The 13410-nt window shown below is 41.6% G+C and overlaps 24 non-coding genes across 24 annotated transcripts; all 24 read left to right on the top strand.

The window, feature by feature from the left end:
• Window positions 1-347: 347 nt before the first annotated feature.
• On the top strand, window positions 348-420 carry AC3HAE_034523 (transfer RNA lysine (anticodon CUU)). Its single transcript has one exon. It is a non-coding gene; the product is annotated as a tRNA-Lys (tRNA).
• A 247-nt stretch (window positions 421-667) lies between these two features.
• On the top strand, window positions 668-741 carry AC3HAE_034522 (transfer RNA threonine (anticodon AGU)). Its single transcript has one exon. It is a non-coding gene; the product is annotated as a tRNA-Thr (tRNA).
• A 573-nt stretch (window positions 742-1314) lies between these two features.
• Window positions 1315-1387, top strand: AC3HAE_034521 (transfer RNA lysine (anticodon CUU)). The gene has a single exon. It is a non-coding gene; the product is annotated as a tRNA-Lys (tRNA).
• Window positions 1388-1634: 247 nt separating this feature from the next.
• On the top strand, window positions 1635-1708 carry AC3HAE_034520 (transfer RNA threonine (anticodon AGU)). The gene has a single exon. It is a non-coding gene; the product is annotated as a tRNA-Thr (tRNA).
• Window positions 1709-2281: 573 nt separating this feature from the next.
• AC3HAE_034519 (transfer RNA lysine (anticodon CUU)) lies at window positions 2282-2354 on the top strand. Its single transcript has one exon. It is a non-coding gene; the product is annotated as a tRNA-Lys (tRNA).
• A 247-nt stretch (window positions 2355-2601) lies between these two features.
• On the top strand, window positions 2602-2675 carry AC3HAE_034518 (transfer RNA threonine (anticodon AGU)). The gene has a single exon. It is a non-coding gene; the product is annotated as a tRNA-Thr (tRNA).
• Window positions 2676-3248: 573 nt separating this feature from the next.
• AC3HAE_034517 (transfer RNA lysine (anticodon CUU)) lies at window positions 3249-3321 on the top strand. Its single transcript has one exon. It is a non-coding gene; the product is annotated as a tRNA-Lys (tRNA).
• Window positions 3322-3568: 247 nt separating this feature from the next.
• Window positions 3569-3642, top strand: AC3HAE_034515 (transfer RNA threonine (anticodon AGU)). The gene has a single exon. It is a non-coding gene; the product is annotated as a tRNA-Thr (tRNA).
• A 574-nt stretch (window positions 3643-4216) lies between these two features.
• AC3HAE_034513 (transfer RNA lysine (anticodon CUU)) lies at window positions 4217-4289 on the top strand. Its single transcript has one exon. It is a non-coding gene; the product is annotated as a tRNA-Lys (tRNA).
• Window positions 4290-4536: 247 nt separating this feature from the next.
• AC3HAE_034512 (transfer RNA threonine (anticodon AGU)) lies at window positions 4537-4610 on the top strand. The gene has a single exon. It is a non-coding gene; the product is annotated as a tRNA-Thr (tRNA).
• Window positions 4611-5183: 573 nt separating this feature from the next.
• On the top strand, window positions 5184-5256 carry AC3HAE_034511 (transfer RNA lysine (anticodon CUU)). The gene has a single exon. It is a non-coding gene; the product is annotated as a tRNA-Lys (tRNA).
• Window positions 5257-5503: 247 nt separating this feature from the next.
• Window positions 5504-5577, top strand: AC3HAE_034510 (transfer RNA threonine (anticodon AGU)). The gene has a single exon. It is a non-coding gene; the product is annotated as a tRNA-Thr (tRNA).
• Window positions 5578-6151: 574 nt separating this feature from the next.
• Window positions 6152-6224, top strand: AC3HAE_034509 (transfer RNA lysine (anticodon CUU)). Its single transcript has one exon. It is a non-coding gene; the product is annotated as a tRNA-Lys (tRNA).
• A 247-nt stretch (window positions 6225-6471) lies between these two features.
• On the top strand, window positions 6472-6545 carry AC3HAE_034508 (transfer RNA threonine (anticodon AGU)). Its single transcript has one exon. It is a non-coding gene; the product is annotated as a tRNA-Thr (tRNA).
• A 573-nt stretch (window positions 6546-7118) lies between these two features.
• Window positions 7119-7191, top strand: AC3HAE_034507 (transfer RNA lysine (anticodon CUU)). Its single transcript has one exon. It is a non-coding gene; the product is annotated as a tRNA-Lys (tRNA).
• A 247-nt stretch (window positions 7192-7438) lies between these two features.
• AC3HAE_034506 (transfer RNA threonine (anticodon AGU)) lies at window positions 7439-7512 on the top strand. Its single transcript has one exon. It is a non-coding gene; the product is annotated as a tRNA-Thr (tRNA).
• An 893-nt stretch (window positions 7513-8405) lies between these two features.
• AC3HAE_034504 (transfer RNA threonine (anticodon AGU)) lies at window positions 8406-8479 on the top strand. Its single transcript has one exon. It is a non-coding gene; the product is annotated as a tRNA-Thr (tRNA).
• Window positions 8480-9372: 893 nt separating this feature from the next.
• On the top strand, window positions 9373-9446 carry AC3HAE_034503 (transfer RNA threonine (anticodon UGU)). Its single transcript has one exon. It is a non-coding gene; the product is annotated as a tRNA-Thr (tRNA).
• A 573-nt stretch (window positions 9447-10019) lies between these two features.
• On the top strand, window positions 10020-10092 carry AC3HAE_034501 (transfer RNA lysine (anticodon CUU)). The gene has a single exon. It is a non-coding gene; the product is annotated as a tRNA-Lys (tRNA).
• Window positions 10093-10339: 247 nt separating this feature from the next.
• On the top strand, window positions 10340-10413 carry AC3HAE_034500 (transfer RNA threonine (anticodon AGU)). Its single transcript has one exon. It is a non-coding gene; the product is annotated as a tRNA-Thr (tRNA).
• Window positions 10414-11306: 893 nt separating this feature from the next.
• AC3HAE_034499 (transfer RNA threonine (anticodon UGU)) lies at window positions 11307-11380 on the top strand. The gene has a single exon. It is a non-coding gene; the product is annotated as a tRNA-Thr (tRNA).
• Window positions 11381-11953: 573 nt separating this feature from the next.
• On the top strand, window positions 11954-12026 carry AC3HAE_034498 (transfer RNA lysine (anticodon CUU)). The gene has a single exon. It is a non-coding gene; the product is annotated as a tRNA-Lys (tRNA).
• Window positions 12027-12273: 247 nt separating this feature from the next.
• Window positions 12274-12347, top strand: AC3HAE_034497 (transfer RNA threonine (anticodon AGU)). The gene has a single exon. It is a non-coding gene; the product is annotated as a tRNA-Thr (tRNA).
• An 893-nt stretch (window positions 12348-13240) lies between these two features.
• On the top strand, window positions 13241-13314 carry AC3HAE_034496 (transfer RNA threonine (anticodon AGU)). The gene has a single exon. It is a non-coding gene; the product is annotated as a tRNA-Thr (tRNA).
• Window positions 13315-13410: the final 96 nt, after the last annotated feature.

Genomic DNA, 13410 nt, shown 5'->3' with positions numbered 1-13410 from the left:
TCACCTTATGCCATTACATAAATGTCTTTTAGACATTGGTAAAAATCCCATGGGAGACCAGCAAGAAAATTGCTGGATTTGAAGGTTAGGGTTCCACAAGGTCAATGTGATATTTTGCAACATTGAATACATTTCTCATGCCCGGTTAGCTCAGTCAGTGCATGACTCTTCCATGTCTTTAGACATTGGCACAAGTATTTTGTCTTGATGTGTACAACCATAATTGTATACATTGTCTGTGGCAAAGCAAAGACGACCTCTTAAAGGGTTGATGGGACTAATGCTCATTGATTACTTTGTCTTGGCCAGTTTTGTTTGAAAATTGGCAGGGTCAATATTGTTAAAATGCCCGGTTAGCTCAGTCGGTAGAGCATGAGACTCTTAATCTCAGGGTCGTGGGTTCGAGCCCCACATTGGGCTGCTATGTCTTTAGACATCGGCGTAAGCATTCTGTGAAGATGACTGCAACCGTAATTGTATGCATTGTCTGTGGCAAAAGTAAGCTGCCCTCTTAAGGGGTTGCTGGGAGACCACCATAGGTGTTTTCCCACATCAAGCCTAAGATGCCCATAACTGTAAGTCTTATCACACAGCCACAGATAAGAACATATTGATACTGACTTTTTATTACAAGAATTTGGTAAAGTATTTTGATTCTGTCTAAAGTGGTGCTGTGGCTTAGTTGGTTAAAGTGCCTGTCTAGTAAAGAGGAGATCCTGGGTTCAAATCCCAGCAGTACCTTGCAGTCTGCAGTATAATTTGATACAAGCTTTTCTTGAGGCACCAAAAAACATCTCGTCTCATCAGCGTCTTTTGCTAGTGGTTGCAAACCTGCAAAGTATCTATACAATAGACTTTCCTTCGATGTCAACTATATGTGCACTAACCATAGCAATCTGGCGTTCACTCTTGGGTGGGCAGGGGAAAGCATCATGCAATGTATCTATGCAATCTATACAGCTTTCTTTCACCTTATGCCATTACATGAATGTGTTTTAGACATTGGTAAAAATCCCATGGGAGACCAGCAAGAAAATTGCTGGATTTGAAGGTTAGGGTTCCACAAGGTCAATGTGATATTTTGCAACATTGAATACATTTCTCATGCCCGGTTAGCTCAGTCAGTGCATGACTCTTCCATGTCTTTAGACATTGGCACAAGTATTTTGTCTTGATGTGTACAACCATAATTGTATACATTGTCTGTGGCAAAGCAAAGACGACCTCTTAAAGGGTTGATGGGACTGATGCTCATTGATTACTTTGTCTTGGCCAGTTTTGTTTGAAAATTGGCAGGGTCAATATGGTAAATATGCCCGGTTAGCTCAGTCGGTAGAGCATGAGACTCTTAATCTCAGGGTCGTGGGTTCGAGCCCCACATTGGGCTGCTATGTCTTTAGACATCGGCGTAAGCATTCTGTGAAGATGACTGCAACCGTAATTGTATGCATTGTCTGTGGCAAAAGTAAGCTGCCCTCTTAAGGGGTTGCTGGGAGACCACCATAGGTGTTTTCCCACATCAAGCCTAAGATGCCCATAACTGTAAGTCTTATCACACAGCCACAGATAGGAACATATTGATACTGACTTTTTATTACAAGAATTTGGTAAAGTATTTTGATTCTGTCTAAAGTGGTGCTGTGGCTTAGTTGGTTAAAGTGCCTGTCTAGTAAACAGGAGATCCTGGGTTCAAATCCCAGCAGTACCTTGCAGTCTGCAGTATAATTTGATACAAGCTTTTCTTGAGGCACCAAAAAACATCTCGTCTCATCAGCGTTTTTTGCTAGTGGTTGCAAACCTGCAAAGTATCTATACAATAGACTTTCCTTCAATGTCAACTATATGTGCACTAACCATAGCAATCTGGCGTTCACTCTTGGGTGGGCAGGGGAAAGCGTCATGCAATGTATCTATGCAATCTATACAGCTTTCTTTCACCTTATGCCATTACATAAATGTCTTTTAGACATTGGTAAAAATCCCATGGGAGACCAGCAAGAAAATTGCTGGATTTGAAGGTTAGGGTTCCACAAGGTCAATGTGATATTTTGCAACATTGAATACATTTCTCATGCCCGGTTAGCTCAGTCAGTGCATGACTCTTCCATGTCTTTAGACATTGGCACAAGTAATTTGTCTTGATGTGTACAACCATAATTGTATACATTGTCTGTGGCAAAGCAAAGACGACCTCTTAAAGGGTTGATGGGACTAATGCTCATTGATTACTTTGTCTTGGCCAGTTTTGTTTGAAAATTGGCAGGGTCAATATTGTTAAAATGCTCGGTTAGCTCAGTCGGTAGAGCATGAGACTCTTAATCTCAGGGTCGTGGGTTCGAGCCCCACATTGGGCTGCTATGTCTTTAGACATCGGCGTAAGCATTCTGTGAAGATGACTGCAACCGTAATTGTATGCATTGTCTGTGGCAAAAGTAAGCTGCCCTCTTAAGGGGTTGCTGGGAGACCACCATAGGTGTTTTCCCACATCAAGCCTAAGATGCCCATAACTGTAAGTCTTATCACACAGCCACAGATAAGAACATATTGATACTGACTTTTTATTACAAGAATTTGGTAAAGTATTTTGATTCTGTCTAAAGTGGTGCTGTGGCTTAGTTGGTTAAAGTGCCTGTCTAGTAAAGAGGAGATCCTGGGTTCAAATCCCAGCAGTACCTTGCAGTCTGCAGTATAATTTGATACAAGCTTTTCTTGAGGCACCAAAAAACATCTCGTCTCATCAGCGTCTTTTGCTAGTGGTTGCAAACCTGCAAAGTATCTATACAATAGACTTTCCTTCGATGTCAACTATATGTGCACTAACCATAGCAATCTGGCGTTCACTCTTGGGTGGGCAGGGGAAAGCATCATGCAATGTATCTATGCAATCTATACAGCTTTCTTTCACCTTATGCCATTACATGAATGTGTTTTAGACATTGGTAAAAATCCCATGGGAGACCAGCAAGAAAATTGCTGGATTTGAAGGTTAGGGTTCCACAAGGTCAATGTGATATTTTGCAACATTGAATACATTTCTCATGCCCGGTTAGCTCAGTCAGTGCATGACTCTTCCATGTCTTTAGACATTGGCACAAGTATTTTGTCTTGATGTGTACAACCATAATTGTATACATTGTCTGTGGCAAAGCAAAGACGACCTCTTAAAGGGTTGATGGGACTGATGCTCATTGATTACTTTGTCTTGGCCAGTTTTGTTTGAAAATTGGCAGGGTCAATAAGGTATATATGCCTGGTTAGCTCAGTCGGTAGAGCATGAGACTCTTAATCTCAGGGTCGTGGGTTCGAGCCCCACATTGGGCTGCTATGTCTTTAGACATCGGCGTAAGCATTCTGTGAAGATGACTGCAACCGTAATTGTATGCATTGTCTGTGGCAAAAGTAAGCTGCCCTCTTAAGGGGTTGCTGGGAGACCACCATAGGTGTTTTCCCACATCAAGCCTAAGATGCCCATAACTGTAAGTCTTATCACACAGCCACAGATAAGAACATATTGATACTGACTTTTTATTACAAGAATTTGGTAAAGTATTTTGATTCTGTCTATAGTGGTGCTGTGGATTAGTTGGTTAAAGTGCCTGTCTAGTAAACAGGAGATCCTGGGTTCAAATCCCAGCAGTACCTTGCAGTCTGCAGTATAATTTGATACAAGCATTTCTTGAGGCACCAAAAAACATCTCGTCTCATCAGCGTTTTTTTGCTAGTGGTGGCAAACCTGCAAAGTATCTATACAATAGACTTTCCTTCAATGTCAACTATATGTGCACTAACCATAGCAATCTGGCGTTCACTCTTGGGTGGGCAGGGGAAAGCGTCATGCAATGTATCTATGCAATCTATACAGCTTTCTTTCACCTTATGCCATTACATAAATGTCTTTTAGACATTGGTAAAAATCCCATGGGAGACCAGCAAGAAAATTGCTGGATTTGAAGGTTAGGGTTCCACAAGGTCAATGTGATATTTTGCAACATTGAATACATTTCTCATGCCCGGTTAGCTCAGTCAGTGCATGACTCTTCCATGTCTTTAGACATTGGCACAAGTATTTTGTCTTGATGTGTACAACCATAATTGTATACATTGTCTGTGGCAAAGCAAAGACGACCTCTTAAAGGGTTGATGGGACTAATGCTCATTGATTACTTTGTCTTGGCCAGTTTTGTTTGAAAATTGGCAGGGTCAATATTGTTAAAATGCCCGGTTAGCTCAGTCGGTAGAGCATGAGACTCTTAATCTCAGGGTCGTGGGTTCGAGCCCCACATTGGGCTGCTATGTCTTTAGACATCGGCGTAAGCATTCTGTGAAGATGACTGCAACCGTAATTGTATGCATTGTCTGTGGCAAAAGTAAGCTGCCCTCTTAAGGGGTTGCTGGGAGACCACCATAGGTGTTTTCCCACATCAAGCCTAAGATGCCCATAACTGTAAGTCTTATCACACAGCCACAGATAAGAACATATTGATACTGACTTTTTATTACAAGAATTTGGTAAAGTATTTTGATTCTGTCTAAAGTGGTGCTGTGGCTTAGTTGGTTAAAGTGCCTGTCTAGTAAAGAGGAGATCCTGGGTTCAAATCCCAGCAGTACCTTGCAGTCTGCAGTATAATTTGATACAAGCTTTTCTTGAGGCACCAAAAAACATCTCGTCTCATCAGCGTCTTTTGCTAGTGGTTGCAAACCTGCAAAGTATCTATACAATAGACTTTCCTTCGATGTCAACTATATGTGCACTAACCATAGCAATCTGGCGTTCACTCTTGGGTGGGCAGGGGAAAGCATCATGCAATGTATCTATGCAATCTATACAGCTTTCTTTCACCTTATGCCATTACATGAATGTGTTTTAGACATTGGTAAAAATCCCATGGGAGACCAGCAAGAAAATTGCTGGATTTGAAGGTTAGGGTTCCACAAGGTCAATGTGATATTTTGCAACATTGAATACATTTCTCATGCCCGGTTAGCTCAGTCAGTGCATGACTCTTCCATGTCTTTAGACATTGGCACAAGTATTTTGTCTTGATGTGTACAACCATAATTGTATACATTGTCTGTGGCAAAGCAAAGACGACCTCTTAAAGGGTTGATGGGACTGATGCTCATTGATTACTTTGTCTTGGCCAGTTTTGTTTGAAAATTGGCAGGGTCAATAAGGTATATATGCCTGGTTAGCTCAGTCGGTAGAGCATGAGACTCTTAATCTCAGGGTCGTGGGTTCGAGCCCCACATTGGGCTGCTATGTCATTAGACATCGGCGTAAGCATTCTGTGAAGATGACTGCAACCGTAATTGTATGCATTGTCTGTGGCAAAAGTAAGCTGCCCTCTTAAGGGGTTGCTGGGAGACCACCATAGGTGTTTTCCCACATCAAGCCTAAGATGCCCATAACTGTAAGTCTTATCACACAGCCACAGATAAGAACATATTGATACTGACTTTTTATTACAAGAATTTGGTAAAGTATTTTGATTCTGTCTATAGTGGTGCTGTGGATTAGTTGGTTAAAGTGCCTGTCTAGTAAACAGGAGATCCTGGGTTCAAATCCCAGCAGTACCTTGCAGTCTGCAGTATAATTTGATACAAGCATTTCTTGAGGCACCAAAAAACATCTCGTCTCATCAGCGTTTTTTTGCTAGTGGTGGCAAACCTGCAAAGTATCTATACAATAGACTTTCCTTCAATGTCAACTATATGTGCACTAACCATAGCAATCTGGCGTTCACTCTTGGGTGGGCAGGGGAAAGCGTCATGCAATGTATCTATGCAATCTATACAGCTTTCTTTCACCTTATGCCATTACATAAATGTCTTTTAGACATTGGTAAAAATCCCATGGGAGACCAGCAAGAAAATTGCTGGATTTGAAGGTTAGGGTTCCACAAGGTCAATGTGATATTTTGCAACATTGAATACATTTCTCATGCCCGGTTAGCTCAGTCAGTGCATGACTCTTCCATGTCTTTAGACATTGGCACAAGTATTTTGTCTTGATGTGTACAACCATAATTGTATACATTGTCTGTGGCAAAGCAAAGACGACCTCTTAAAGGGTTGATGGGACTAATGCTCATTGATTACTTTGTCTTGGCCAGTTTTGTTTGAAAATTGGCAGGGTCAATATTGTTAAAATGCCCGGTTAGCTCAGTCGGTAGAGCATGAGACTCTTAATCTCAGGGTCGTGGGTTCGAGCCCCACATTGGGCTGCTATGTCTTTAGACATCGGCGTAAGCATTCTGTGAAGATGACTGCAACCGTAATTGTATGCATTGTCTGTGGCAAAAGTAAGCTGCCCTCTTAAGGGGTTGCTGGGAGACCACCATAGGTGTTTTCCCACATCAAGCCTAAGATGCCCATAACTGTAAGTCTTATCACACAGCCACAGATAAGAACATATTGATACTGACTTTTTATTACAAGAATTTGGTAAAGTATTTTGATTCTGTCTAAAGTGGTGCTGTGGCTTAGTTGGTTAAAGTGCCTGTCTAGTAAACAGGAGATCCTGGGTTCAAATCCCAGCAGTACCTTGCAGTCTGCAGTATAATTTGATACAAGCTTTTCTTGAGGCACCAAAAAACATCTCGTCTCATCAGCGTCTTTTGCTAGTGGTTGCAAACCTGCAAAGTATCTATACAATAGACTTTCCTTCGATGTCAACTATATGTGCACTAACCATAGCAATCTGGCGTTCACTCTTGGGTGGGCAGGGGAAAGCATCATGCAATGTATCTATGCAATCTATACAGCTTTCTTTCACCTTATGCCATTACATGAATGTGTTTTAGACATTGGTAAAAATCCCATGGGAGACCAGCAAGAAAATTGCTGGATTTGAAGGTTAGGGTTCCACAAGGTCAATGTGATATTTTGCAACATTGAATACATTTCTCATGCCCGGTTAGCTCAGTCAGTGCATGACTCTTCCATGTCTTTAGACATTGGCACAAGTATTTTGTCTTGATGTGTACAACCATAATTGTATACATTGTCTGTGGCAAAGCAAAGACGACCTCTTAAAGGGTTGATGGGACTGATGCTCATTGATTACTTTGTCTTGGCCAGTTTTGTTTGAAAATTGGCAGGGTCAATATGGTAAATATGCCCGGTTAGCTCAGTCGGTAGAGCATGAGACTCTTAATCTCAGGGTCGTGGGTTCGAGCCCCACATTGGGCTGCTATGTCTTTAGACATCGGCGTAAGCATTCTGTGAAGATGACTGCAACCGTAATTGTATGCATTGTCTGTGGCAAAAGTAAGCTGCCCTCTTAAGGGGTTGCTGGGAGACCACCATAGGTGTTTTCCCACATCAAGCCTAAGATGCCCATAACTGTAAGTCTTATCACACAGCCACAGATAAGAACATATTGATACTGACTTTTTATTACAAGAATTTGGTAAAGTATTTTAATACTGTCTAAAGTGGTGCTGTGGCTTAGTTGGTTAAAGTGCCTGTCTAGTAAACAGGAGATCCTGGGTTCAAATCCCAGCAGTACCTTGCAGTCTGCAGTATAATTTGATACAAGCTTTTCTTGAGGCACCAAAAAACATCTCGTCTCATCAGCGTCTTTTGCTAGTGGTTGCAAACCTGCAAAGTATCTATACAATAGACTTTCCTTCAATGTCAACTATATGTGCACTAACCATAGCAATCTGGCGTTCACTCTTGGGTGGGCAGGGGAAAGCGTCATGCAATGTATCTATGCAATCTATACAGCTTTCTTTCACCTTATGCCATTACATGAATGTGTTTTAGACATTGGTAAAAATCCCATGGGAGACCAGCAAGAAAATTGCTGGATTTGAAGGTTAGGGTTCCACAAGGTCAATGTGATATTTTGCAACATTGAATACATTTCTCATGCCCGGTTAGCTCAGTCAGTGCATGACTCTTCCATGTCTTTAGACATGGGCACAAGTATTTTGTCTTGATGTGTACAACCATAATTGTATACATTGTCTGTGGCAAAGCAAAGACGACCTCTTAAAGGGTTGATGGGACTAATGCTCATTGATTACTTTGTCTTGGCCAGTTTTGTTTGAAAATTGGCAGGGTCAATATTGTTAAAATGACCGGTTAGCTCAGTCGGTAGAGCATGAGACTCTTAATCTCAGGGTCGTGGGTTCGAGCCCCACATTGGGCTGCTATGTCTTTAGACATCGGCGTAAGCATTCTGTGAAGATGACTGCAACAGTAATTGTATGCATTGTCTGTGGCAAAAGTAAGCTGCCCTCTTAAGGGGTTGCTGGGAGACCACCATAGGTGTTTTCCCACATCAAGCCTAAGATGCCCATAACTGTAAGTCTTATCACACAGCCACAGATAAGAACATATTGATACTGACTTTTTATTACAAGAATTTGGTAAAGTATTTTGATTCTGTCTAAAGTGGTGCTGTGGCTTAGTTGGTTAAAGTGCCTGTCTAGTAAACAGGAGATCCTGGGTTCAAATCCCAGCAGTACCTTGCAGTCTGCAGTATAATTTGATACAAGCTTTTCTTGAGGCACCAAAAAACATCTCGTCTCATCAGCGTCTTTTGCTAGTGGTTGCAAACCTGCAAAGTATCTATACAATAGACTTTCCTTCGATGTCAACTATATGTGCACTAACCATAGCAATCTGGCGTTCACTCTTGGGTGGGCAGGGGAAAGCATCATGCAATGTATCTATGCAATCTATACAGCTTTCTTTCACCTTATGCCATTACATGAATGTGTTTTAGACATTGGTAAAAATCCCATGGGAGACCAGCAAGAAAATTGCTGGATTTGAAGGTTAGGGTTCCACAAGGTCAATGTGATATTTTGCAACATTGAATACATTTCTCATGCCCGGTTAGCTCAGTCAGTGCATGACTCTTCCATGTCTTTAGACATTGGCACAAGTATTTTGTCTTGATGTGTACAACCATAATTGTATACATTGTCTGTGGCAAAGCAAAGACGACCTCTTAAAGGGTTGATGGGACTAATGCTCATTGATTACTTTGTCTTGGCCAGTTTTGTTTGAAAATTGGCAGGGTCAATATTGTTAGAATGACCGGTTAGCGCAGTCGGTAGAGCATGAGACTCTTAATCTCAGGGTCGTGGGTTCGAGCCCCACATTGGGCTGCTATGTCTTTCGACATCCGCGTAAGCATTCTGTGAAGATGACTGCAACAGTAATTGTATGCATTGTCTGTGGCAAAAGTAAGCTGCCCTCTTAAGGGGTTGCTGGGAGACCACCATAGTTATTTTCCCACATCAAGCCTAAGATGCCCATAACTGTAAGTCTTATCACACAGCCACAGATTAGAACAAATTGATACTGACTTTTTATTACAAGAATTTGATAAAGTATTTTGATACTGTCCAAAGTGGTGCTGTGGCTTAGTTGGTTAAAGTGCCTGTCTTGTAAACAGGAGATCCTGGGTTCAAATCCCAGCAGTACCTTGCAGTCTGCAGTATAAATTGATACAAGCTTTTCTTGAGGCACCAAAAAACATCTCGTCTCATCAGCGTTTTTTGCTAGTGGTTGCAAACCTGCAAAGTATCTATACAATAGACTTTCCTTCAATGTCAACTATATGTGCACTAACCATAGCAATCTGGCGTTCACTCTTGGGTGGGCAGGGGAAAGCGTCATGCAATGTATCTATGCAATCTATACAGCTTTCTTTCACCTTATGCCATTACATGAATGTGTTTTAGACATTGGTAAAAATCCCATGGGAGACCAGCAAGAAAATTGCTGGATTTGAAGGTTAGGGTTCCACAAGGTCAATGTGATATTTTGCAACATTGAATACATTTCTCATGCCCGGTTAGCTCAGTCAGTGCATGACTCTTCCATGTCTTTAGACATTGGCACAAGTATTTTGTCTTGATGTGTACAACCATAATTGTATACATTGTCTGTGGCAAAGCAAAGACGACCTCTTAAAGGGTTGATGGGACTAATGCTCATTGATTACTTTGTCTTGGCCAGTTTTGTTTGAAAATTGGCAGGGTCAATATGGTTAAAATGCCCGGTTAGCTCAGTCGGTAGAGCATGAGACTCTTAATCTCAGGGTCGTGGGTTCGAGCCCCACATTGGGCTGCTATGTCTTTAGACATCGGCGTAAGCATTCTGTGAAGATGACTGCAACCGTAATTGTATGCATTGTCTGTGGCAAAAGTAAGCTGCCCTCTTAAGGGGTTGCTGGGAGACCACCATAGGCGTTTTCCCACATCAAGCCTAAGATGCCCATAACTGTAAGTCTTATCACACAGCCACAGATAAGAACATATTGATACTGACTTTTTATTACAAGAATTTGGTAAAGTATTTTGATACTGTCTAAAGTGGTGCTGTGGCTTAGTTGGTTAAAGTGCCTGTCTAGTAAACAGGAGATCCTGGGTTCAAATCCCAGCAGTACCTTGCAGTCTGCAGTATAATTTGATACAAGCTTTTCTTGAGGCACCAAAAAACATCTCGTCTCATCAGCGTCTTTTGCTAGTGGTTGCAAACCTGCAAAGTATCTATACAATAGACTTTCCTTCAATGTCAACTATATGTGCACTAACCATAGCAATCTGGCGTTCACTCTTGGGTGGGCAGGGGAAAGCGTCATGCAATGTATCTATGCAATCTATACAGCTTTCTTTCACCTTATGCCATTACATGAATGTGTTTTAGACATTGGTAAAAATCCCATGGGAGACCAGCAAGAAAATTGCTGGATTTGAAGGTTAGGGTTCCACAAGGTCAATGTGATATTTTGCAACATTGAATACATTTCTCATGCCCGGTTAGCTCAGTCAGTGCATGACTCTTCCATGTCTTTAGACATTGGCACAAGTATTTTGTCTTGATGTGTACAACCATAATTGTATACATTGTCTGTGGCAAAGCAAAGACGACCTCTTAAAGGGTTGATGGGACTAATGCTCATTGATTACTTTGTCTTGGCCAGTTTTGTTTGAAAATTGGCAGGGTCAATATTGTTAGAATGACCGGTTAGCGCAGTCGGTAGAGCATGAGACTCTTAATCTCAGGGTCGTGGGTTCGAGCCCCACATTGGGCTGCTATGTCTTTCGACATCCGCGTAAGCATTCTGTGAAGATGACTGCAACAGTAATTGTATGCATTGTCTGTGGCAAAAGTAAGCTGCCCTCTTAAGGGGTTGCTGGGAGACCACCATAGTTATTTTCCCACATCAAGCCTAAGATGCCCATAACTGTAAGTCTTATCACACAGCCACAGATTAGAACAAATTGATACTGACTTTTTATTACAAGAATTTGATAAAGTATTTTGATACTGTCCAAAGTGGTGCTGTGGCTTAGTTGGTTAAAGTGCCTGTCTTGTAAACAGGAGATCCTGGGTTCAAATCCCAGCAGTACCTTGCAGTCTGCAGTATAAATTGATACAAGCTTTTCTTGAGGCACCAAAAAACATCTCGTCTCATCAGCGTTTTTTGCTAGTGGTTGCAAACCTGCAAAGTATCTATACAATAGACTTTCCTTCAATGTCAACTATATGTGCACTAACCATAGCAATCTGGCGTTCACTCTTGGGTGGGCAGGGGAAAGCGTCATGCAATGTATCTATGCAATCTATACAGCTTTCTTTCACCTTATGCCATTACATGAATGTGTTTTAGACATTGGTAAAAATCCCATGGGAGACCAGCAAGAAAATTGCTGGATTTGAAGGTTAGGGTTCCACAAGGTCAATGTGATATTTTGCAACATTGAATACATTTCTCATGCCCGGTTAGCTCAGTCAGTGCATGACTCTTCCATGTCTTTAGACATTGGCACAAGTATTTTGTCTTGATGTGTACAACCATAATTGTATACATTGTCTGTGGCAAAGCAAAGACGACCTCTTAAAGGGTTGATGGGACTAATGCTCATTGATTACTTTGTCTTGGCCAGTTTTGTTTGAAAATTGGCAGGGTCAATATGGTTAAAATGCCCGGTTAGCTCAGTCGGTAGAGCATGAGACTCTTAATCTCAGGGTCGTGGGTTCGAGCCCCACATTGGGCTGCTATGTCTTTAGACATCGGCGTAAGCATTCTGTGAAGATGACTGCAACCGTAATTGTATGCATTGTCTGTGGCAAAAGTAAGCTGCCCTCTTAAGGGGTTGCTGGGAGACCACCATAGGCGTTTTCCCACATCAAGCCTAAGATGCCCATAACTGTAAGTCTTATCACACAGCCACAGATAAGAACATATTGATACTGACTTTTTATTACAAGAATTTGGTAAAGTATTTTGATACTGTCTAAAGTGGTGCTGTGGCTTAGTTGGTTAAAGTGCCTGTCTAGTAAACAGGAGATCCTGGGTTCAAATCCCAGCAGTACCTTGCAGTCTGCAGTATAATTTGATACAAGCTTTTCTTGAGGCACCAAAAAACATCTCGTCTCATCAGCGTCTTTTGCTAGTGGTTGCAAACCTGCAAAGTATCTATACAATAGACTTTCCTTCAATGTCAACTATATGTGCACTAACCATAGCAATCTGGCGTTCACTCTTGGGTGGGCAGGGGAAAGCGTCATGCAATGTATCTATGCAATCTATACAGCTTTCTTTCACCTTATGCCATTACATGAATGTGTTTTAGACATTGGTAAAAATCCCATGGGAGACCAGCAAGAAAATTGCTGGATTTGAAGGTTAGGGTTCCACAAGGTCAATGTGATATTTTGCAACATTGAATACATTTCTCATGCCCGGTTAGCTCAGTCAGTGCATGACTCTTCCATGTCTTTAGACATTGGCACAAGTATTTTGTCTTGATGTGTACAACCATAATTGTATACATTGTCTGTGGCAAAGCAAAGACGACCTCTTAAAGGGTTGATGGGACTAATGCTCATTGATTACTTTGTCTTGGCCAGTTTTGTTTGAAAATTGGCAGGGTCAATATTGTTAAAATGACCGGTTAGCTCAGTCGGTAGAGCATGAGACTCTTAATCTCAGGGTCGTGGGTTCGAGCCCCACATTGGGCTGCTATGTCTTTAGACATCGGCGTAAGCATTCTGTGAAGATGACTGCAACAGTAATTGTATGCATTGTCTGTGGCAAAAGTAAGCTGCCCTCTTAAGGGGTTGCTGGGAGACCACCATAGGTGTTTTCCCACATCAAGCCTAAGATGCCCATAACTGTAAGTCTTATCACACAGCCACAGATAAGAACATATTGATACTGACTTTTTATTACAAGAATTTGGTAAAGTATTTTGATTCTGTCTAAAGTGGTGCTGTGGCTTAGTTGGTTAAAGTGCCTGTCTAGTAAACAGGAGATCCTGGGTTCAAATCCCAGCAGTACCTTGCAGTCTGCAGTATAATTTGATACAAGCTTTTCTTGAGGCACCAAAAAACATCTCGTCTCATCAGCGTCTTTTGCTAGTGGTTGCAAACCTGCAA

This window comes from Micromesistius poutassou, assembly GCF_964030765.1.
Source record: "Micromesistius poutassou genome assembly, chromosome: 19".
NCBI classification, from domain to species: Eukaryota; Metazoa; Chordata; class Actinopteri; order Gadiformes; family Gadidae; genus Micromesistius; species Micromesistius poutassou.
The sequence above is the reverse complement of the archived record's forward strand: the minus strand, read 5'-3'. Positions and strand labels throughout refer to the sequence as shown.